This window comes from Dermacentor variabilis, chromosome 7 (assembly GCF_050947875.1).
Source record: "Dermacentor variabilis isolate Ectoservices chromosome 7, ASM5094787v1, whole genome shotgun sequence".
Lineage (NCBI taxonomy): Eukaryota > Metazoa > Arthropoda > Arachnida > Ixodida > Ixodidae > Dermacentor > Dermacentor variabilis.
In genome coordinates, this window is record NC_134574.1 from 69,058,111 (window position 1) to 69,083,968 (window position 25,858).

At 44.8% G+C, this 25,858-nt stretch overlaps 1 long non-coding RNA gene across 1 annotated transcript; it reads left to right on the top strand.

The window, feature by feature from the left end:
- Positions 1-13,838: 13,838 nt before the first annotated feature.
- On the top strand, positions 13,839-20,955 carry LOC142586836 (uncharacterized). The gene is made up of 3 exons (XR_012829257.1): positions 13,839-14,092; positions 15,603-15,739; positions 20,805-20,955. It is a non-coding gene; the product is annotated as an uncharacterized LOC142586836 (long non-coding RNA).
- The last annotated feature ends 4,903 nt before the right edge of the window (positions 20,956-25,858 follow it).

Below are 25,858 nucleotides of genomic sequence, written 5' to 3' on the forward strand. Positions count from 1 at the left end.
CAGCTGCCGAAGTTGTCGGCGACGATGAAATCAATCCCGCCGCCCTACCGCTACCGACATCATCCTCATCAGAAAACAGCTTCAGCCTCGGAGTTGATAGCAGCGTTGGACTGTCGCCAAGCCTGGATGAACTCGACATAGAAATGGCGGCCCCACGAGACGTAAAGCGCGCTCGTGCGTCAGCCTCTGGCTCGGACGGCAGCCCCGATCGCCGTGCCGAGTTACAGCGGCCCAAAAAACCTCGGCCTTCTTCGAGGGGGTCGAAGAAGTGACGCGTGCACTGCTTAACCCCTAGACTTGTTCCCGGGGCGCCGACTTGAACAGCACGACCAGGACAGTTTGGTGATACATTTAATGAATTATGGCTGACACCCTGAAGATTATTTCATTAAATGCACAAGGGTTCCGAAGTCCTGTAAAACAAGCGGAAATTATCAGCGTGGCCCGCGCAAAAAATTATGACATACTGTGTTTACAAGAAACAAATTTTTTCACCATTGGACATGTCCTTACTTTCAAACGCACTCTTAACCTAGACTGTTTCTTCTCCTTCGCGACATCACGATCTAGCGGAGTTGGTATTAATATTTTCAACAGAGCTCTCTTGCGAGATCATCATGTCTTTTATGATGGGACTGGGGGAATATTGGCATTTGATTGTGTACTATCTTCATTTAGGTTACGGATTTTGTGCATATATGGACCCACGCAGGCCATTAAGTCCAATGATTTTTTCCGTGACCTGGACGTGTATTTCCTTGACGGCCGTCACGTGGTGCTAGTTGGGGATTTTAACTGCGTCTTAGACACGCGAGCAGATGTACAAGGCCCGGGCTGGGGTCGCCCTGATTGGAACGCACGGGAGTTGCGTCGCCTCGTCCAGCATTTTTCGTTGCTGGATACACATCAACTTTTTCATGGTTCTTTATTTTCCTGGACCTGGCGACGTGGTGCGTCGTCAAGCAGGTTAGACCGTGCCTATGTTCCAAGCAGTTTAGCTCAGTATGTCACCCGGTCTGATGTGATAACGTTACCTTTATCCCCTGTTTATATTTCCGACCACAAACCAGTAATACTTGAAATTCGTTTCCCTGCTTCCTCATCAGTAAAACCATGGCGTCTGGACATCCGCGTTCTACATGACGCGCGCTCGCGCTCTTGTTTGTCAAGAGTCCTGGGCGCCTCTGTTTCTAGATCTGACCGAGAATCATGGGATACGCCTCTGTTCAGTTGAAGGACGTGCACTCAGACGACGTATGTCAGAAGAGCTGGCGGATACTGCCACGAAGCTCCGCATCGCCCTTCGGGTCAATCAACTGACTCCGTTGATGCGGTCCTGCCAGCGTGAGCTAAGGAGGCGTTTCCAACGCCTCATAGCGGCGTCGTTTTTGTCAGCTGCTGCTTGGCGATGCAGACGTAATCCGTGTGCACACCCCGAAGTTCAGCGCTTTTCAATAAACTCGCTTTTTAGACAGCCGAATGCATTCGGTTCTGCGGCCCCAAGAGCACTTCCTGTTACACCACCGCCCACGCGTGATTATTCGCTCTTCGTAACGCATTTTGAAAACATGGGGCGTACGAACATGCAAATAGATTCTGGCTCTCGAGGATTTCATACATTGCTTAGTGGGCTGCCTCAGGTTCCACCTGAGATAGCTGACCGTCTTTGTGCACGACCATCAGCCGAGGAAGTGAAGGCAGCATTATCTTCCATGAAGCGTGGCTCGGCCCCAGGGCCGGACGGGTTACCCGTTGAGTTTTATCTAACGTTCTGGGAAGATATTGGTGCCACTTTCGTATCTGTTATCAGCCAATGCTTTGACAACTTTGATTTCCCGTTTAGTTTTCGGGACGGTCGTATTGTGCTAATACCTAAGCACGATCCGTCATCAGTTCGTCCAGAGGAATGGAGGCCAATCACGCTTCTCAACGTTGACTACAAAACCTTCACAGCTGTTATCACCCGGCGCTTGAGAAGCCTGATGCCTTCCCTAATAGGACACCATCAGGCATGCTCAGTCCCTGCCAGAGAGATACACAGTCTTTCGTTCGTTACGCGTTAAATAATGACATACGCGCTGACCAGGTCGGCACGTGGTCTCTTAGTTTCACTAGATCAAGAAAAGGCATTCGATCGCCTTGAACATAACTTCATTTTTAATGTACTGACCTCGTTCGGCTTCTCGTCAAATTTTGTTATTATTATTAGGAATATTAGGAATTATTATTATTGCTATTATTATTATTATTATTATTATTATTAGGAATACCTATTCAAGTATCCGAAGTACATTGTTCCTTGATGGTCGAGAAAGTGCACCGTTTCCCGTTACTCGTGGCGTTCGTCAAGGGTGCCCTCTATCCCCAGTAGTCTTTGTGCTCAGCCTTGAACCATTTCTGCGCTCAATAGTGAGAGACCCTTACGTATGCGGTCTCCCATTGCCTGGTAGCGGTGTTGTGAAGGTGACAGCCTTCGCCGATGACATCACATTATATCTCAGGAATGAAGATAGCTTAACCCGTAGCCTTCGAATTTTCACTGAGTATGGAAATATTTCAGGTGCCTCGCTAAATTTTTCAAAATGTCGTTATTTGTTCATTGGTTCACCACAGACACGCCTAAGTTCCCTTTTGCGTCTTCAAAAGAGCAATTCTCTTCGCATTTTAGGCCTTGACTACACCTCTAATGGCATATCAGACTCTGTGTGGCTCTCAATTCTTGAAGATGTAAGGCGAAATATTGATGATGTTCAAGGGTATGATTTACCCCTATCAGAAAGAAGGTACTTAGCGCAGTCTGTATTTTGCGGCCGAGTGTGGTACGTTTGTCCCGTCGTGCAGCAACCATTACGGGTTACTAGTTCCTTGCAGTCCCTTCTTGGTGCCTTCTTCTGGTCGGACCGTACAGAACTAGCCTGTCGCGCGGCACTTGGGCAACCACGCTCTCGCGGTGGGTTCGCCTTCCCATCCGTGTCTGTCCTCTGCCGGCTGCTTGCTCTGCGATTTTTGCTCCGTCTGTTACAGCATGATCAGTGTCCAGCGCGTGAACGCGCTTGCGATTTCCTTGGCACGAAAATTCGCTACATGTTACCGGGCGTACACTTAAATCACGGACCACAAGTGTTAAACGCACCTACATTTTACTGTACGTACATGGCATTTTATCGCCACATACAACAGGTATGTCCCGATGTAGACGTTCTCCGAAACCGTGTAGTAGATACTATGTCAGCCTTACTGCTTCCTCTAGTTCCCCCAGCGCGCCTCGCACGTTCCAATAATGTGTCGTGGGATGCGATAACGGCGTAATTTTTGCCTGGCCACCTACGCGACTTCATGTGGCGTCTAGGGTGGCAAGTGCTTCCAACTCGGGACAGGCTTGAGCGGTGGGGCGTTGTCCCATCTTCGCAGTGTACCAATTGCCCCCTTCAAGAATCCAACAAACATGTACTGCTGCAATGCGTCATTGCCAGGATATTTTGGAGGGCCGTACATACTAGATTTCGTGGCCTTGGAGTTAACCGCTTTATTACATCTGGTCGCTGTTCACGTGGCCGCTTCGCGCGACTTTTAATTGCTGCGGGGGCCTTCTGTCTATGGCGTAACCGGTGCGAGGCAGTTGCCGTGGGACGTCGTCACCGCGCACTGTTTCCGCTTATGGGGAGGCTCTACTCTGAGCTACTGTCGTTTCTGTCGGAGGAGTTGTTCTTCCTTGGAGAAGAAGAGTTCCTTCGACAGTGGTCATGTCGTTTACTGTCGGTGACTGATGGACGCGTATGGCTGAATTTTCGTCCAGTCTGGTTCTTGTAGCCAGACCATCAGAAGTATTCATTTAATGCACATAGGATGCAGGTGCCCGTGATTTGTGTGTGTGTGTCCTCTCGTATACATGATTATTTTTGTATATACACATCTCGTGCACATCACTTGAAAATTGTGTAAAGTGTTCTATCACATCACCATTGTACATAACCATTGTGTACACTGTTTCTATTGAAAATCATTTTGTACATGTGGCATTTAGTTTATGTGTAACTGTGCCTTTCCGTGGGTATACGGGTTTATATGTTGGTGCGTTAGGACTCGGACATTACTTACGTTGAAAACGTGCTGTGTTTCGTTTCTTACATGTTATCGTCCCGGTGGAACTGTGCCGTGATTATGACTCGGTGTTCGTATCATCTCTTGTGGAAATAAACATTTACTAAACACGACGCGGGACCCTTAACACTGCCGCGTAGTATGATACATCTTGACAGGTACGGCAGTGCCACGTAGGAGCGCTGACGCGAAACACTGCATCATGGCGCTAACGAGCACCGACAGGGAACGCTTCGGTAGTCTCATTAAAGCTTCAAGCTAGGGCAGAGAATAATTTCATTATGGCAGAATTTCAGAATGGCTTCAGAATAGGTAGGCGTTTAGACGATAACTTATTTGTTCTTACTCATTGTATTGAATAATCAAAAGAAGAAAGCAGACCGTTATATGTGGCCTTTTTAAACAATACAGGAGCTTATGACAAAGTAGACCGCAAGATTTTGTGGGATATTCTGAAAGGGGAAGGCTTAGGTGACGATTGTCTACAGCCTTTGAGAGAGATTTACCTAGAAAATACCGTTTGCGTTGAATGGGAAGCGATGAGAAGCGAGGAGAAAGTTCATATCAAAAAGACACTGAGGCGGGGGTGCCCTTTATCCCCGCTCCGGTTTATGATGTGCATGATGGGATGGAGAGGGTGCTAGAAGGAAGCAATATCGGGTTTAATCGCTCATACAAACAGGCGGGTACACTAGCACAGCAGCAACTCCCAGGTTTATTTTATTTGGATGACATTGTGTTGCTAGCTAAAAAGCAAAGTGATTTGCAACGTCTGCCTAATATCCGTGGACAGGAAGGCAACAATTTAGGTTTTAAATTTAGTGTTAGAAAATCAGGTGTTACGGTATTCAATGAAAACAGTGAACAGACAGTGGAGATACAGGGCCAGGAAATACCTTGGTATATGGATAAACGAGGGCAATAGATATATGGAAACACAGGAAAAAATTACAGTGAAGGGGAAGAGAAATGCCGCCATAATGAAACACAGAGCCCTATGGGGATACAATAGGTACGAGGTCCTCCGAGGTATGTGGAAAGGTGTAATGGTTCCAGGACTTACTTTTGGAAATGCGGTTGTTTGCTTTAAATCAGGGGCGCAATCGGGACTCGATGGGAACCGAAGGTCAGAGGGTCGCATCGCATTGGGTGCTTACGGGAAGACTACAAATGAAGCTGTGCAGGGTGATATGGGCTGCACTAGTTTTGAAGTGAGGGATGCTCGTAGCAAAATTGAGTATGAAGAACGGCTGTGGAATATGGAACAAGGTAAATGGGCAGGGAGAGCGTTCAGGTATCTGTACAGAAAAAACATTGATTCACAGTGGAGGAAAAGAACTAGGAAGCTTACCAGCAAGTATGTGGCCTGTATGGTGGGCAACACAGCAACAAAGAAGGTCAGGCGGAAAGTCAGAGAGGCTAAAATAATCTATGGGTGGTGGCAATGAAAAATAAACCTTTTAAGAAACCATTTACGGTAACTCAAAGGGAAGCTCATTACTTTTCAAAGCGAGATCGGGATGCCTTAGAACACGCACCTACAAAGCGAGATATAAGAAGGAACAAGAAGCATGTGCTTGCTGCGGTAAAGCTCGGGAAACTATGGAGCATCTTTTATTAGAATGTGAAGGCGTCTACCCAGCGGTCGATTTAGGCACCACTGGCCTCTTTGAAGCCCTTGGGTTCAGCGGGAGCAGTGGAAAAGTAAACATGTCCACAATAGGCATTAGTAAGAGGCCATTGGAGGATTGGTGGACGAAAAGTAGGGAAACTGCAAAAAACGGAAACATACAAAAGCACAGTTAGCAATGGGGAATCAGAAAATTTGGGTGTGGGAGTTCATAGTGCTCATTTTTTATTTTTTATTGTTAAACCTAATTAGGACATTAGGCAGTAAAATAGCAAGAGCTTGGTGGCGCAACCCACCCCCCGTTTCAAAGGGGACGCCCATAACATCCATCCATCCATCCGCATTGGAGCCTCCAGCAGGGGCACGGCACTGCATCGAGTGTGCAGCGTACTCAGCTACTGCTATTGCAGGTGACCGTCACTTGGGCCGTTTGCTCAGCACTTCCCGGCACGTGCAGACTTTGCACCGATGACGCAACACCACCTCGGCTTGCCTTGGTAATCGCAGCTCCGAATCCAGACAAGACCTTCGCGCACATCTGGCAACGGCGATTGGGGACTACGACGGACGCCACCGGAAGAGGACTTAAAAGCCAGCCAGCAAGCATCCACTTCGGGCACGGCACCGCATCGAGCATGCAGCGTACTCAGCTACTTCTATTGCAGGTTAGTTACGTACGGTGTGCTTCATGCATTAGGAGTAACAACTGCTGTTTGATCGCGGTGTCGTGCCCAGTTGAGTGGATTGATGTTTTAAAGCGTTCTAATTTACTTCTGTGTTCGCTCTACTCTGCAATGTTTGAGTTGCTCCTCTTGCTTTCTGGCGACGTTGAGTCGAACCCAGGTCCAATGTCAAAAGCTGAGGCAGATGCGTTTGCCTCCGCTCTTGAGGCGATACAGAAACTAGAGGCCGCACAAGAGGCGCTCTTGGCGGAATTAAAAAGCGCAAAGGACAAACAAGCTGCCACTGATAATGAACTCGTCATTCTAACAGCCAGGTTTGCGGCGCTTGAGCTAGCCACTTCCTCAGAAAGCGTTGCAGACCCAGGCGTGAAGGAAAAAGGGAGTAAGACTTTACGTGATGTCTCAGATCAGCTGCAAAGAATAACTTCAGGATGTGAGGACGCAGAAAACAGGCTCAGACGAAGTAATTAGCTGTTTTTCGGGATAGAAGATGACCCTAAAGAGGACAGGGCTACCCCTGAAAAGAAATTCATAAAACTGTGCTCTGAAAAACTGCAAATTGCAACAATCAGTTCGCAATTTGAACGCGTACATAGGCTTGGGAAATACCAAGAAGGAAAGAGCAGACCTATAATAGCTAAACTAACTTTTTTTAATGACAAGCAACGCATCTTGTCATCTGCACACAAATTAAAAGGCTTAGAATATTCAATCGCTGAAGATTTCTCGCCAGCTACGCGACAAGCTACAAGGAAGCTGCTTCACTTCGCGAAATGTCAAAATGTGTCTTTTAAGCTGTCAATAGATCGGCTGCTTATAAATAACCAGACTTACACGTACGACAAAGTCACTGATACCGTTTGCATGTCGCAAAGATAGCTAGACATAAGCACTTGCCCACGGGCTCTTCAACAGTCAAAGCTGCCTATCACTGGGTCTTTTTGACACTATCTTACGCAAACATACGAAGCATCATGCCCAAGCGCGAATTAGTTTGCTCCCTGCTTGACGATAACGAATCTAATATTCTAGTTCTTACCGAAACTTGGCTAAATCCTGACATTACAGACGACGAAATTCTTCCTGATAACCATTCTTATAATATTTACCGCAAAGATCGAACTAGCAAGAGAGGCGGTGGCGTTCTTCTCGGTGTTAAAAAATCATTATCTTCCCTTATTATCGACTCGAACTCATATCTTGAAATTGTGTGGGTTGAAGTAATCATAAATACGACCAAACTACTGGTAGGTGCCTGTTTCCGTCCACCTGACTACAGCACTTCTTTCGTTACAGAACTACGCAATAGCATAAACACGGCCCTCAAGCTCTGTCCAGCGCATTCTGTTTACTTCTTCGGTGATTTTAACTTTCCGCTCATAAATTGGAGTAATCTATCATCATCCTGTCGAACATCAGTGGATTTTCTTAACTTAACTTTAGATCTTAAGCTATTCCAGGTCGTTAACAAACCTACCCGTGGTACTAACATTCTAGACCTTATACTCACCAACACTCCTGAAACGATTGAATCCGTAATTCATCTAAACGGCTTTAGTGATCATGATCTACTTCAGGTAACAATCAATGTTCCACTACCCTTTTCAGGGATCTCAACGAAAATAATACGTGATTATAACAAAGCAAACTACTCTAAAAGAAACGATGAACTTGAAGTACTTTTCAACCGCACGCTACTTCCTTCTTTCTATAATCGCTCGGTGGAAGATAACTGGGTATGTTTCAAGAATAAAATGTCTGCTCTAATTAACAAATATATCCCGTTGATCTCTATAACAAATGACAAAACAAATCCTTGGTTTACTAAGGCCCTACGTAAGCTTAGGAATAAAAAGAAACATCTGTACAATACCGCTAAACGCGTCAATAATGCTCCTTCGTGGGAAAGGTACAGGATTTGCTTAAAAACGTACTGTTCCGCCTTAGCTGCAGCTAAAGATAAATATTTCTCCACAGATTTACCTTCTTTCTTACGTTCGAATCCGAAAAAGTTTTGGCGAGTTATATCACCTGACCGTGACTCAAACCGGATAGCCTTACATAGCGATAGAAATACTCCTCTCTCTGACAATGAATGCCCCTCTGCGTTTAATACGTTTTTTTCATCGATTTTCAGCCGCGAGGATCATACCAATGTAGCTGATGTTGCTGATTATGACTGGAAATTCATGGAAAGTATTGAAATCTCGGTGGAGGGGGTTGTATGTCTTATTAATAATTTGAAGTTATCTACTTCATCTGGTATTGATAATATTAGTTCCAAGATATTAAAAAATACCATTTCTATATCCAGTCACATTCTGTACCATATATTCAAGCAGTCTTTGTCATCGGGACAACTGCCCAATGACTAGAAAATGGCCAAAATTATACCCATATTTAAAACTGGGAATAAAAACTCCCCGGAAAATTACCGTCCAATTTCATTGACCTGCATTTGCTGCAAGATGCTCGAGCATATAATTGCTTCTCATATTTATAATCACCTAGAGTCCAATAATTTCTTTTTTCGCCATCAACATGGTTTCAGGAAAGGATTATCATGTGAGACACTGTTACTCGAATTCACGACTGACGTGCACCTTAACATGAACAATAACCAGCAGACCAATTGCATTTTTCTTGACTTTTCCAAAGCATTTGATCGTATAGCTCATTGTCGCCTTATTGCACAATTAACTGCACTTCGAATTGACTCCTTCACTCTAACATGGCTTCGTAATTTTCTTTCGAATCGTCAACAGTTCACAGTAGTTAACAATATCGCTTCGTCTCCTACTTACGTTACTTCTGGTGTGCCTCAGGGCAGCGTTTTGGGCCCTTTACTCTTCCTAATGTACATAAATGATTTGCCACTTAATGTTTCTTCTCACTTACGTATTTTCGCTGACGACTGCATTATTTACAGATCAATTAACAGTACTGACGACCACCTGGCCCTTCAAAATGACCTTAGCCTAATTCACAATTGGTGTAACACCTGGTTAATGGCTTTAAATGTATCAAAATGTCAGGTAATTTCTTTTAGTCGTAAGCGTGACAACTCACATTTTTTATACAACGTCAATAATAAACAATTGTTACATACAATATCGTATACATATTTGGGTGTTCACCTAACCGAAAAGCTCTCCTGGACAGACCACATTGCAGCCGTTTGCGCAAAAGCTTCAAGGACATTAGGTTACCTACGTCGTACTCTGGGTAATTCACCTTCCAACATTCGCAAATTGGCTTATCAGACATTTGTTCGTCCACAGCTCGAGTATGCATCATCCATTTGGTCCCCGCATCCTACATACTTAATCGACATGCTTGAATCAGTCCAAAACCGAGCTGCCCGTTTCATTACACGTAATTATAGCCATCGCTCCAGCGTAACGCAAATGAAACTCGATCATTCCATACAGCCTTTAGTTCTTCGCCGTAATATCGCTGTTTCACGAATATGTTTACAATGCCACACAATCCACACTACATATCCAGATCGCCTCGAAGACGTCTCGCCGATTAAATAACCACTTTAGTTTTGCGCGCATGTACGGTACGACACATGCTTTTAATTTTCCGCGCTCCCTACGGCCATTCGCTTGCGGAACAATCTGCCTGATCACATTGCTTCAGAGTCAGATCAAGAAAAATTTCGTCATCTCCTACACGAGCATTTTTCATAATAGCACTTACAAATCACTTTATCTTGTTTCTTACCCTTGGCAATGTGCTTCAAACTTCTTGTGATTTTTTTTATTGACGCATTGCTATCTCGCTCCTATGAATTGCTATTTTATGCTGCGCCACGTGTTCACTTGTATGCCCTGTATATATTATAGCTTTTTTGCGTCTGTTTCCCTAAATATCCCTTCACGAATTGTACTCCCTGATATGTTCATTTTTCGTGTATTTTACTTTATAGTAAAATAGTCGAAATGTATTTTACCTTACGTTGAGTTTTACTCGTGTTATTTTCTTAAGGGTACCTATGTGGCCTTTCATTAATTCAGTTGTTTCTTTTACATGTTTGTGGTAGTAATGAGCCCTGCATTGAGGCGTATCTTTTGTGTTACACTTTAGAAGGCTGTTTACTCTTTCTTTTCCCCCTTGATTTTGTACCCCCCTTACACAATGCCCCCATAGAGCCTGTAAGGTATTTAAAATAAATAACTAAATAGAGCATGCGATATAGGCCTTCTGCTTAGGTGACGATGCAGTTTCCGCACACGGTTACTTTTCGCGTCTGATTGCCTGTGACGCCTCGTCGCCTACCAAGTTTAGCGTCGACATGCATCAGCTGCGCTTACACGCCACCAAGCGCTTCGCTCCCGATGGCATCAACTAATGGGTGCGAGAAGTGGCGCGGAAGGGCAACGACGTCGACGGGCGAATCTCCCTACACTCTTAAAATTTTCACACCCTTATGGGTGTAATGCGGGTGTATTAATCTTTTCACCCTTGTAAACACCCTTGAAACACTCTTTTTTAACGGAAAAGGGTGTTCAACAAGAAAACACCCTTGGAACACCCCAGTCTTTCTAATTTACACCCTAATTATAAGGGAGTAAGTGAACAAGCTTACAGTACATGATAAACGAACATTGCCAGTTAAGGCGTTGATATTGGCTATACTTGAAACGCGCGCTACCTGCGCTTGAATCAGGCAGCTGGAATGATTAGATCGGGGCACCTAGGCAGCAGCGCACTGACTCCGAACAGTGGTCAAAAATGAAGTTTCCCACGAATGTTGATATCGAACGGATGACACTAACGCGCAGACTTTGCATAGCCAGACATCTGCAAAAGGCTTCATATGATCAATAGCAAAATATTTACAATGCTATCACTGAATACTTAAAGGTGTGCAACCAGTTAGACTGGGAATGGTTAGGAGTGAGGGCTAACGGCAAATAGCTCACCAACTTACGGTTTGTAGATGACATTGGTATACTCAGCAACGCTGCAGACTATTTGCAACAAACGTTTGAGGAACTTGTCGAAGAAAGTGTGAGGATGATTGAGAGTTAGTATGCAGAAGAGAAAAGTAATGTTCCGCAGTCTGGTGAGAGAACGAATGTCATGGTCGGCAGTCAGCCTCTAGAACCTGCGCAGAAATACGTTTATTGAGGTTAATTACTCGCAGGGGCCTCTGATCAAGGAAATTAACAAAAATAAAACATTAGCTGGAGAGCTTACGGCAGGCATTACTAAATCATGACCAGGGAGCTTACTGCTAACCATGGCTTTTTACCGTTACTAACGTATGGGGCCGAAACTTGGAAGTTACCAAAGAAGCTTGGGAAGACGTTGAGGACCGCGCAACGAGCGATGGAATGAAAATTATTAGGCATGATGATAATAGACTGGAAGACAGCGATGTGGATTAGAGAGCGAACGGGGATAGCTGATATTCTGGTTGACATTCAGAGGAAGAAGTCGTGCTGGGCAGACATTGCAATGCGTAAGGGAGAGAACTGCTGGTCTATTGGAGTCGCAGAATGGGTGCTAAGAGAAGGGAAGCGCAGTCGAGGACGGCAGAGAATAATGTGGACTTGATGAATTTAGGAAACTTGAGGACACGTGGAACCAGTTGGCACAAGACAGGGGTATTGGAGATCGCTGGAGAAGCTTGCCTCCTGCGATGGACATCAAAATAAGCTGATGATGATGATGATGTGACGACATCCATGCCAGCTTCGCGGCATGTCATTCATGTTATGTCATGCATGCGTGTGATGCACGTTCTGATAGCTCGATTCATGTCGATCGCGGGGGGGGGGGGGGGGCTAGTAGCGGCGTAGCCAAGTGGGGCACGCCGGGCACTTGTAACACTCACTAACAGTGAAATTTTTGCTGCTATGGCACTGGCCCCGCTCCTTCCCCCTCCACGGTCAATTGGGACCCCCCCCCCCTCACACGAAAAAAATTTCTGGTTACGCCACTGTGGGGAGGGGGGGTGTAAGATTGCTCTAGACCCCTCCCTCTAACTTGTCAACGGAAACGGGGGACGGGAGGGCAGCTGCCGCCGGGCCGCAAACCTTAAGCAGCCCAATTACCGGCTGCATTTCCCTTTGGCCGTGAATACTGCTCTAATGCCATTACACTGTAGGATTCGTGGCGGTTCGAGGGCATGCGACAATAAAAAAACACACATACAGCCATCAGCAAGTCTTAGCTTGAGCAGATCTTTGGGAGCTGGGCAAGACTCTCACAAAAAAAAAAAAAGCTTGGCACCCCTCTTACAGGCATTGTCCACTCTGGGTCCCACCGCTGACTGTACATTTCCAGTAAAAAAAATCACACAGGAACTCCTCTCGGATTTGTCTGAGTGTGCGTAAGCATTGTGACTCTTCCTCATCTACACGCAGTTTATGTCGTTATCAATGTTATGAGACTTGATCCGACAAGTATAAGCGACAGCGCTGCGGCGACACGAGCTGCTCTGGTCGGCGGCGCAAGCGAAGTACTGCAGCTGGCGGGGCCAGGCGCGCTGGTGACGTTCCGTTCGTTTTGAGCCGTTATCGCTTTTTAGCCCTCCTCATCCGCGACGAACCATTATCAACCGTTCTCCGGCGGCGGCTGCTTGTGGCACGGCCGCGCGAACCGTATCTTGAAAGCGAACTGCATTGTGGACAGAGTGTGCCCACTGCTGAAAACTTTACGCGCTGTGTTCTCACCGTTTACTTCGCTTTGAAAACAGACGCGCGTACACCTATCTTGAAAGTGATCTGCGAAAAGCGCATAGTGCGGCATAAGCTGAAAGCTTCGTGAGCGCAGGGTTCTTGCCGCTTCGGTCGCGTTGAAGCGAGAGCTAGCACGAAGGTGAATTCACTCGCTGCTGCGGGTTCTATTTGGAAAGATATCGTGCGGTACGGACTGACGGACGGATGGTTTTTCTTGTTGGGGAGGTATAGAAATGCTTACGTTATAAAAAAAATCGCAGGGTTCGCGAATTTCGCGATAAGAACCAACACCAACCTACTCCCCCGCCCCCCGCTAAGCGATGCCGTCTTGATCGCCCCCTCCCAACTCCGGCAAAGGGACACTACCTTTCTATCTCAGTTGAAGAAAGGATGATGAAACGTTAACAACAACAATAACGGCATTTACTAACGAGTTGTCTTATGGCCTCTGAGATTTGCGCGCGAAGCTGGCGCGCGCGAACCTGAGAGGCCATAATTGGCCGCTTAATAGCATAAAAAGACAAAGATAATGCCAAACGACACAACCAAAAATTGAAACAAAGAACTGATCTTAGCTATACTGTTTGAGGAAAAGAAATAAAAAATTAGACAGCCGCAACACACGCCACTAAAGCCACCACCGCCGGCATAACGCGGAACCAACAGTTGGCAACATTCATTCGTGCGTCATTGTTTCGTCCGCTCCGTCTCCGCAACGAGAGCCGCCATCTTCTCGCGCCTAACGTTTTGTATGGCTTTGTTCTCTGCAATCCGCGCACACAGCTCATCGGTGGCTGCATGTCTGCTCGGCGTCGCAATGGGGCCTGCGTCATTTTCTGGTGCTCGCGCAATCGGTGTGAAACATGTCGCATGTGAAATGTTTGATAGAAGTGCCTCACGTCCAAGTCAAGCCGCCGTACGGGTGTATGGCTGTGCGCCCCGTTCTCGGAAGCGTCGACGGGTTCCCGGCATGCGGATTTCAGGTACGTGCAAATGCGTTTCGCCCTCCTATTGAGCTCCGGAGCAACCGTGCAATATTGCATGTGAAAGATGCAGTGCCCGTCATCATGGTGTGAATTTCGAGCGGCAAACGAGAACTTTGGCACTTAGAGCACACCGCGGCTGCCAAGTCAGCGTGGAAATTGTTTTACGTTACCGTAATATGTTGCTGTCAGTCTAATCTGCGGCTTTTGGACAGCTAGCCCATTGACGTTTGCTTGTGGCAGCGATAGGTATATAAATGGAAGCGGTAATAATTTTCGAGAGCAGAGAATTGTTTCGCTCGATGTTTGGTCGTATTCATGGCGTTATGAAAGCTAGAAAACTAACTGGCTTGATCGTGCTTAGTTCCAACTCCAAGGGGCGTAACGTTGGCGCTGTATATGTTTGTTTTCGGTGTCACGAGTACCACTTTCATGCTTTTGTTGCTTGAGAGTGGTAGCTGCTGCATGCCGTCTGGGCAGAACACAATAAAAGCAATTTGCTCACTCATACGTATGCAATGTGACGTAACAAAATTTCCAGCGTTTTATTCGGAGCGTAAATATCCAGTATAGTTTAGTAAGAAACTCAAATTCTGTCTTAGCTTAGTAGGCGTGAAACAAGTGAAACTCTCATTCCTTTTTGAATTGTTCGCCCAAACCGCACCGCCCGCAGATGCGTCATCGGGTAATTGACAGTAGCTTCGCTACGTGAGTTGTTTTATGCGCCAATATTGCCCGGTTAAGTATCCTGTTAATTTATGCCGACGCTCGTTCATCTTGATTTTAAGCGGTTACTATCCCCGAGTACCGGACGATGCCAAACTTGTGAGGTGTAGCAAACGCGGGAAATTCAAAGTGGCGTGGCTGCAAGGTCCTGTTTTTACGTTTCCTGCATTCAAAGCCAACAGACACAGTATCACTGATTTATTTTCCATTTCTGCTGTACTTGATCAATCTAATGTGACAACTGCATTTGCTCTTTAATGTTCTCCATTTACTGTGTATTCAGCTTGGCTGCCGCCCTCTCTTCAGAGGATGCCGCTGTGATAGCTCTTTCGTATAGCACATGCCTCTAGGCCCTTGTGTTTCAAGGGCTCTGGCGAGGCAGCAGTGCTCCAAGTAATTTTACCATCCTACATATTTTGTATTTTGCATCATTCTTCCACGATGGATTTTAATCTTGATGGTATTCGTCATTAGTCATCGCCATAATTTTATAGCACGTAGATTTTACGCACTTTACAGCGACAATTTTTAGGCCAGTTTACAGCCAAGTCACATCTTCCATAATACATCGTCAACATTACCACTTGTCATGGCGCTCTTTGGCCAAACCTGGCCCTTGCGCCATAAAACACCACACATCATCATCATCAGCTTGGCTGCCAGAAAATGCTTGAATTTCTTTTAGTATCCAAGTTACGAAATATTTCACTGACGGCCGTGTGTGAAACACGCAAAAAAAAGATAACAAAACTGATAGCAAAATGATGAGATATTTCTTTTATAGCGTTTGGACTCGACTTTTGGTGAGGATGTCGATCGACCTTGGGCCTGGTGACAGCACACCCGACATCGCCAAAGTGCAGCCTATCAGTTGAGTGCCCCCGAATGGACCATCAACATCGGAAAATGAAGCAGAGCCAGGTAGGGGCAATTTTTACTTTGGAACAGAATACTGACAGCTGCCTCTTTTTTTAAGAACTAAATAACATATTTACAAACCAATCCTTTCTCTTTGTGCAGCCTACATAGAATTGTTTTTTGCTTATTATACAGACCTTCAGAAAGCAGTTCTTCTGAACCCTTTTTGCATGCACAAATAAATAAAGAGAAGCGCACTTTCTGAAAAAATTGATGCACTGAAATGTGCGTTCGACACACAGTGAGATGCAAAATAACCAACAACTTTAAAGCGGTAAAAAAAAGTTTGAAACCTGTTCTAACATCATAACCCGCCTTGGCATACGGATCCAAATATAACAGCAACAGAGGTGCATGCAGAGAAGTGTTTGTAAATGTTTGCAAGATATGTACATTGTCTAAGAAATTGTTTTTATTTACTTGGAGCTTCTTGGTGCCATGGCAGTGCAGTAAAAGCTCAAAATGATGCCCCTGCTCCTAATAAAGCACCTTTAGATTTTAAAATTAAATTATGTGCTTTTACATTCCAAAGTCACAACCTGAAGTTTTGGGAACCTGGCCTTCTTTAATGTACACCTGAATCTAAGTGCATAAGCGTTATTGCATTTTACCCTCATTGGAGGGCAGCTGCCATGGCCTAGATTGAAGCTGGGACCAGCATGACTGAGCAGCATGGCATCATAGTAAGTGGGCTATAACACCAGGTCAAAATGAGAAATACTGCTTAGAACTACCAACTTCTTTGCTCACAAGCACTTTGCACTAAGTTAAAGGAGTATGGAGTACTGACAGCGACCGTTTATGTACCAATTTCTTTTTAGGCTGACTGCATTATTAGGGTGCGAAGCTTCAATTAGTCAAAACCAGCCTAAATTACATAACCAGCTCAAAACACGCACAATGTATAGCTGGATTTGGACATGAAAATGGAGTCAATTCATGTCGCCGAAAATGGAGGTGGCACTCACACTATTTCATGCATTTTGCCTAAAACATAGTCAATAATAATTAATTGATTTCTAAAATATTCTTTTCAAAAAGTTTTTTTCAAGCATGAAAGGAGGAGCCAAACAGTGCTCAGGTGCACGAGCGGTTAGTTGCACGGCACTTCTTGCATGTGTTCACTGGCTTCTTTCAAGCCTGAAAAAAAAATTTGTTGCACCTATTAAGCAGTAGAAAGCTGGATTGGGAATTTTTCAGGATGCTCTACAATTTTCGCACTGACACTTTTGCTTTGAATAAAATATTTGAGCAGTTAAATAATTGTTAATAACTAATTACCTAATTAGGAAAAATGCAAGAATTGGTTTCACTTCCTCAAAACGATGGCAAACGACATTACCTTGGTGCTGTCCAGCTACGTGGCACTTGCTTGCACATGTCATACAGACCACCACCTGGTAATTCCAAGGCATATATAGAAGTGGCTAAGTTGTGTGAGCCAGCCATGTGTAGCGAATCATGAGAAACAGCCATGTTTCTTTGACTTAGGGGCATGATAAGATTTACATGCTCGACACCTTGTATCAGTGTGCTCTAGGCCTGTTCGTAGTTTAGCTGCTACATAAACAATATTTCTCCACGTGTAAGCTCATATGCATCTTTCAAGTATATTGCCTCGTGTGTCCAAAATAAACCATCTTCGCGCTTCCTTCATTTTGTCTTCATCTGTTGCTATGCTAAATTTTTAACATGCAACTGCACAAATTTTCATCTAGTTTTCATAGTTCCTCGTTGTTTGGTGGCTTTATTTCTGAACAAGTTGTTTTCGTTAAACCCTGTTGCACACAGCAGTACACAGCATTTCTGCCTTGAGTGGGAATTTTTTTTTTCAGATTGACATTAATACACCTTGCCTGGGCAATGTAAGGCATTCTACATAACACGGCCCTGCAATAATGTTTTATATTGCTTTCCAGCATCATGCAAAACTGTTTACTTACCAGATTAGAATATGTATAAGTGTTGGAAGTAGCAGAACTGGAAGAAGCCAGCAGATAATGAGGCCAAGGAAAGCATACAGGAACATGTTTTAAGTTTTTTATATGAAGTGTAGAAATGATAAATTCTAGGTAAGTGAAAGTGGATTAAAAGATATCCACCTGTGGGTGGGGAACGGACCCATAACCTTCACATTACGCATGTGATATACTAACCACTGTGGTACTACGGCCGTGTTCGAGCGTCGACAATCTGAGGGGCCATTGTGTATGGTTGAATGCTGCCTCGGTGGCGCAGTGGTTAGTGCATCGCATGCCTAATGCAAAGGCTGTAGGTTCGTTCTCCCCCCATGCCTGGTTGTGTTTTTTTTGACGATTTTCATTTCCCTTTATCATTTCTACATTTAAATAGAAAATTACAAATAAGTTTCCATGTGCCTTCCCTGGCATCTTCCAGCTGTGCTTCAGAAAAATTTTGACCATCAGTATCCTTTCTTCTCGTTTGGAGGAACAGGAGCTTCATTTTAAAAATAATGAATTCACCTTGTTCAGCATCTCAATGTGGTCTCAAATCTTATCACAGCATGTGTAATACTAAGTGAAGTTTTTGTTAAGATGATGATATAGCATGGGACCTAATTAGTAGCCTTTGTGTACAGATATATGACTAGTCTAATAAATAGGAGGATTTTAAGAGGCACTTCTAACATGGTCTGAGCATGTGTTTAAAAAAACTAATCTAGCATGATTTCAGGCATAACTGTTGCCCCTGAAAAATATTTGGATCATCTGCATTGGCATTGTTTTTAGAGAGCACCAATACTGCTTTGACAGAAGTAGCCTCGTGGAACATGAAGCATCGCTTCTTGCTGAGTCAAGGAAATATTATCTGCATATCTGAGGTGCGTGTGTCAAATGCTCGAAGGCTGCTAATAAGAAAATTACTTGACTTGCCTTCCAGAGATTGCTTCAGTAGTCTATGCTACTCGATCATAAACAATTTACCATAGTGAACATTGTTTATGATAGTGAACATTCATCACATATGGCTTTGCAATGTTTATGCAAAATACCACAATTGCCTTCTAGACATGTGACTGCACTAAAACTTGGAATTCATGACCAGTAAGATTTATGGGACAGCAAAACTTAGTTTATTACTCATGTTTCTGCCATAGTTTCTTACAGTAATTACTAGAGGGAACTCTGGTGCTGGAGTCGTACCACCATGGGAATGATGGGAAGCACATGGATTTGTCTGATATTCGTGCTTGTGAATTCAGACGTTCTTGTGGCTTCGTATATTATACGCTATATAAATCTTATTGTTGTAAATTTCAGCGCAGTCTATACTCTTCGAAGTGCAGAAGACGGCGCCAACACGCGCAATTGCTATTAATTGCAACGATTGAGCTTGTCCAGGTGGCCAAATCGAAAGGCGCCAAGCGTCTCAAGGCACTGGTATGCCCGCGATAAATTCATCAGGGCGTTGCACTCGCTTGTCGTTACATGCCTCCGTGGCTTAATGGTTTCAATATCAAACTTCTGTTCTAGAGTTCCTGTGTTTGAATTTTGTCGTCGGACGATTTTAATGTTTATTTATTTATTACACAGTATATTGTTGAAAATGACTAGTTTACAAAGTCACAAAGCCGTTTGAAGCCAAACAGACGAAGTTTAGGCAAATCCATGTACTTCCCATAATTTCCATGCTGGTACAGCCGTTCTTGTTTGATCTCCTGTGGACACTAACGTCAGAGTTCCCTCTAATAATTATTGTATGAAACTCTTATTTCTGCACCTTGCTCGTGCAGAAGCGGCACCACACCTGCTGCGTAAATATGCACTACCTTTCGGCCAAGTGCAGGGAATGCTGTGAACTCGCCCTGTACAAAGCCTGCACTAAGTAAAACAAATCACAACATGCAGTTGCTGCCACGTTGAACTGGTGGAATGAGTAGTGAAATGCAGCACCTCCTGAACTAGTTCAGAAAGTGCAGGTTATTCAAGTGGAGATTATATAGTAACAGAAGTTGGGTGATTCTGCATTACATTCACGAAATATACTTCATGATACTTTTCCATTTATTTCCTCAGTTATTAAGAATTCCTTTTGAATTGTTGGACAAAACTACACAATGCCAACATATTTTCTAGCATTCGCTGGTAGCAAACATGTCGAAACTTGTTCTAGTTTCTGGATTGCCTCTTTAGCCGTTAACCCCCAAGTTAATTCCGGAGAAATGTACCAAATTTTTTACGTACTCAATTTTTCGGTGTCATTCTCATTCTAAAAATATATTACTTCATTGGTCTCTGGTTAGAAATAACACAAAAATAGGAGCTGCTCTTGCGGGCAGCTTTCCCTCAATGCCGACTGTAACTCATCTTTGACATTAAGAGCAGCGTAACATCGGGCAGAAAGAGTGCGACTCGTCATTGGCGATATTGGTACTGCCTTCAGTCACTAGTACAGCTTGGGATCAATGGTTAAAGGTTGCGACTTTGTTGCTGCCCAATTTTAATTCTGCAGCTGTTACACTTGGCTGTAGCGTGTGTATGTACGTGTGCATGCATTAAAATAACTGCACGCTAGAGCAAAGCAACTGTAGTGCAGAGAGGCATTAGTCATCTTTATATATTTGCTTTGTAAAGATGCACTAAGTTTATCTTTTGCAGTATAGACTTGGCGCTCATTGGCCAAAGATGCGCTTTTGCTACTAAAACCTATCAATTAATTCGCTTTCGGTCTGAGAGTTTTAATTTGTTTTTCTTGAACTGTGCAATTCCCACTGACAGGACTGCATGTCATCTGAGGTGTTCCTTTTTCAATCAAGAATGTTGAGGTTGTGTTTGTGAAACTCGATTTCTTGCCTCAAACGAGCTTGTGCAAACTGACCAAGCTGATAATTCTACCTGCTTATATATTAAGTATGTTGCGGTTATGAACCCTCATAATGAATGACACATAGTATAAAAATTTTATCTAATAAAACAATTTAATGAAATTTTTCATGTTTTTCGTCTTTGTGTTCACTTCTCTACCTAGTGTCCTGTCTGCATGCCTCACATTTTTTTGCATATTAAATATCGTATAAACTTAACCATGCTTTTTTACCACAATGCAGGGGGAAAAGGTTCCGGTAACACCATGCATTCAGTATGGTGGCCCAGATGTGTATGCAAGCAACCTCCTTCATGTGGACCAAGAACTACTCTGCAGTGTCTCGCAGACTTCCATGCGAAGCCCTCAACATTCTCGTCTCAGTGGAATGGCTGCTCATCTATGTGCGTGTCCATCGCCAAGACGGCCAGTTGTAAAGCTCCTGTACCCGTTTAAGAAAGCTTAATGATTTTTTTATTTAGTTTTCACGCTTGGCCGTAGACATTTTTGATGTTTCTAACATTTTTACCTGGCACAAAGTGGTGCAATAACTTTAAACCAGTGTAATGTATTTAAGTGATGCTCACTCTAATGCCTATCTGGTTTTGTTTGTGTTTAAGAAATTTGAATGTCTGATGAGGTAACGGCATTGTAATTTGTCATCGTGGCTCGTTTCAATGAGCTGCTAGGAAATAAGACGCACAACTTATTACACGCCAGTTGTAGCATTTTTGTTTTCATGACTAAAGTATGCACGTTTCAAAAGATGGAAAGTGGGGAAAAAAGCCTCCAGGACATAATCATCGTAGGATTGTCATTTCCTTACAACTCTGCAATGACTAATGCCTCATACATCTTGGGAGCACACTGGTCGCAATGCCTACAGGTATACTTGATAAGAGAATAGCTTGCACTCAGATTTGAGATTTGCCACGCAGTTGATGGCTGATGGCTTTTGTTTGTCGTCTTCATGTGACTACTATGTATTCAATATTCATTTAGATGTGCTGCGGTTTTTTGCAGTCACCTATATATATATATATATATATATATATATATATATATATATATATATATATATATATATATATATATATATATATAATGTGTGTGTTCTTCGTTTCAATAAAAATTTAGTTGAGAGTTAGCGCTCATCCTGTCTGCTTCTAGTCTGTGTCACTTCGCGCTACAATCCAAGATCATGTTACTGTACCAACTCGCCCAACTTTCTTTCAATGATTTTGTTGAATTAGGTAACCTTAGACTAGCTGATTGTTATTCTGGTAGCTCAACTTACAATGCCTGTGGAATATTCAATGCAAGCACATGGTGAAAAATAAACTAAATTATTGGGTATAAGCAGGTCACTGGCAGTAAATGGAGCATACATATATTTCAGGAAATAGTGCATGCTTATATATTGAACAGCATGCACAGCTGCACATGCTGTTTTGTTCGTAAATGCTGAAGCATTATTCGGCGTGGAAGCACTTAGTTCTTTGGCTTTCAGTGCTGCCTTTAAGGCATGTGTGAAAGTACTAGTAGAAGCATCCCGTGGAGATAAATGACAACTTTAATGTATAGAGGTATAAAATGTGTGCTTAAAACGGCAAAAAACTGCTTGACAGGCAAACGTATGCTTCTGTAGTACTGCACTTGTTACCGTCGCCAATCCATGCATTGCTTGCGCTCAATTGCATTCAATATGAGCTACAACAATGAGCTGTGGTGTCTTTCCCTCCTGTTCGAGCTGGTGTTGCGAAAATTTTGGACCAAGAAAAGTGGAGGTTTTTAACTATTTCTGAAATGCATATAACCGTGCCTTTGGCTGTGTGCTGTTTCGACGGGGTTATAAGTACTGGTGCACCAAGGTGCGGGACATCCTGTGTCCTTAGTGCAGCGCGTATTGTTATTGCGCTCTGCATCCTGCTGGCAGTGTACTATCACTGCAGAGGAAGATTACGAAAAGCATGGCCTGTGTGCTTTGCTGCAATGGCGAAACCTTAAATTGTTTGCCTGAAAGGGTCGCACGTTATGCTACCACATGACGGACCAGAAGCGCAATATGAGGACCCCTCACAGATTCTGGCTCATACTGAACAAGGTAGTACCATAGCTAAGGCTAGGCAGCATTCACAACAGCTAGTCTGCCCATTAACTACGTGGCTGTAGTGAACGCTAAAATACTTGCAGGGATAACACCCTTTTGGAAGGGTATTGTCCATGCTACACCCATATTGAAAGGGTGGTGTCTATGTTACACCCCATATAGAAAGGGTGTTGTTTGTTTTACACCCATAGGCGAGGCGACGTCATATTAACACCCCTTCTTTTGTGGGGTGTTAATTTGCATCCCGTTGCTTGGGGTGTAGCAATACACCCAAAAAGGGTGTCACCCATGGGACAAGTCATTTACACCCTTAAGGGTGTTAAAATTTTTAGAGTGTATGGTCCAACGAGAGGCACGCCAACGTGATGCAGAACTGCGCGTGTTTCTAGCGCAAGCTGTGGGCTCTGGCACTCGTATCCTTGAATGAATCTCAGCGCGTCGCAACTCAAGTGGCTGCCACAGACACTCGTACCACAATGCTCATGCCTTCGCCAAGCGTCGCGGCAGCAGGACGCCGTGCGCCAAGCAATCCTGCAGCTTAGACGCCGTCCCGCAAATCCTGCGCCTTTCGCTGCAGTGCACCGTATGCTCACGAAGCAAACAAGCAAACTCAATTTCGTGTTCTACTGATTGCAGTGAAAGAATTATAAACCGTATCTTTTTTTCATGCGATTTCGTATATATATATATATATATATATATATATATATATATATATGTATAATTGATACATTGACGCAAAACAAACAAGTGGTTACCCCTAAGTGTGTGTTGGCTTTCTGCTTTCACACCTTTGACGAGCGGTTAGACGACTGCGCCATGATTCTACGTCTTTCTTCTGCGGCCGCTTGACATGAAATAAAGTGATGAACCAGGCTCCTACAGGAGGACGCCAGGTGGCGCCGAGGAAAACAGACGTGTTCGCTTCGGCTCCGTCAATAATCTTGCCTAGTAGCGGTCAAAATAATGTGACCACCACGGAATACGCAGGATTTGTGTAGGAAGACACCAGGAACACCCTGATACCGCCATTTTTTGAAAAGTGGACCCGGCTTCTTCCAAGAAGATAAGTCCATCGCCCGAGCATGCCGGCCCGCCACGCTAAGCCTAACGGCGTAGCGGAGCGCGGACCCCCGACATTCAGCTCCCAGCCCAAGCTTAGCGCCGCCACAGCCCAACTTCCAACGTACAACGACCCCGCAGTAGCCCACCACACCATGGACATGGATGACCAAGCCATCGAACACCAAACGGGATCTGCGGCCGACGCTGAAGAGGCCTTCCTTTCACCTGACTAGGTGATACAGGGGGAATCAACCAGCGACGCCGACGAGAACGAGGAGAAAGACTCAGCAAGGGAAGACGACGAAGCCAAGAACGGTCAGTGGCAACTTGCACTATCTTTGTGAGCACGAAAAGGTTTAAGAAAACAAGTGCGAGCAGCCTCTGATGACAGCGGAGCTCGAGGCGGCGGTGAGGGCAACAGCAGCTGCAACGCCAAGGCGCCTGCGGGAGAGCGAGGTAAACCCGGCGTAGCGTCTGTAAGAGCCCGACGTCGAATGTGCACAGCGTCTCTGCCCAGAAATGACATGAAAATTATCATGCATCCCAAGCCAGGGCTAGTTGTAAAAGAACTTAAAATCTACGAAGTTGCGCGAGCGATAGAACGTGCAAGCGGCGACCCGGAGACCTGCAGGAGCGATAAATTTCTGCTTCGCCTCCGCAACGGGTCAAAAATAGTCATTGTAAGTACCCCATACGAACAAGTGGCGGAAAAGATCGTGAAGATCAAAACGCTGGAGCTCAATGGCACTAAACATCCGATGAACACCTACATAACCACCTCTGAAGGGTACCTTAAAGGAGTGGTACACGGAACGGAACGCGAAACCCCGGAAGATGAACTTTTAAGTCATCTCTGAGTGCGCACTCAAGGAGTGACAATCGTCCAAGCCCGGATGATCGGCAAGTCTGAAAACGCAGTGATAACGTTCGATGGACCGATAGTGCCACGCTTCGTCTACTATTACGGTGGCGAAACACCATGTGTGCCGTATTAACCCACGAGACAAAACTGCAAACTGTGCAAAAGCAAGGGACATAGAACGGACATTTTTCTAACGCCCATGGCAAAGGCGTGCAGCGATTGTTGGCTAAGGGACCCTCCTGAGACCCACACCTGTGATGCAGAGTGTGCCCTGTGCGGGGGCGCTCATCCCACGGCGGCATCGGAGTGCACCAAGAAACTCAAACGGGTCCCCCAAAGGGGCAGGCCACCATTGTCGCAACGTCTACGCCGACCACAAGCCAACGGAATCCTCCAGAGACGCTGGTTCGGCACAGACCGTGAGGGCTCTGCATCACCAGACGGGGCCCGTTCCAGGTCCCGATCCAGTTCCCGATCCAGGTCCAGCTCCCGAGACCGCTCCAACTCCAGGGACAGTGGCAAAGAGAGGGACCAAACAAGAAAACAATAGCACAAGAGCAAGAATACGCTGAACAAGGGAGGCAGAAACAAGGTGCGCAAGGCTGCAATCGCCTCCCAACCCGCACACCAAACAACACAACTCACACGCCTAGAACGCGAACTAGAGCTAATGCGAGTGCGAATAGGAGACCTAGAAATAGAAAATAGGCAATTGAAAAAGGAACAAATGCAACAACCACAACACGAACCTAAACCAGTCCAGACAGGACAGAAAGGACAAAAACTACCGAATTTAGAAGGTGACACCATAATTACCTTGTCGAGATTGAAAGAAACCATAAAAGAAGTTATGCCCACCGTCATAGAGCAGGTGATGATTCAGGTAGATCGAAAACTAGAAGCTCTGGACAAGAAAATCCAGGCACAACAAATAGAATTTGCGAAAGCATCGAGAAAACATGCCACAGGCAGCAGCATAAGAGAAAAAGCAGAGAAAGTATACAACAGGCCAGGCCTGTCGGCCATGACCCAGGCGACACACAATGCCTAAACATTAAAAGCACGCTTCCGAAGAGTGCGAAATATGGCAGTGGAACTGCCGCGGGTTCCGGCGTAAAATGGGGGAACTGTCGCAGCTGGTGATGGCACAAAAAAGATCACCAGCTATCATAGCATTGCAAGAAGCCGGAACAAATCCAAAATTACAGCGATACGAAACCTTCAATACCGACCGTGAAAACTGGAAGGTCGCAATATAGGT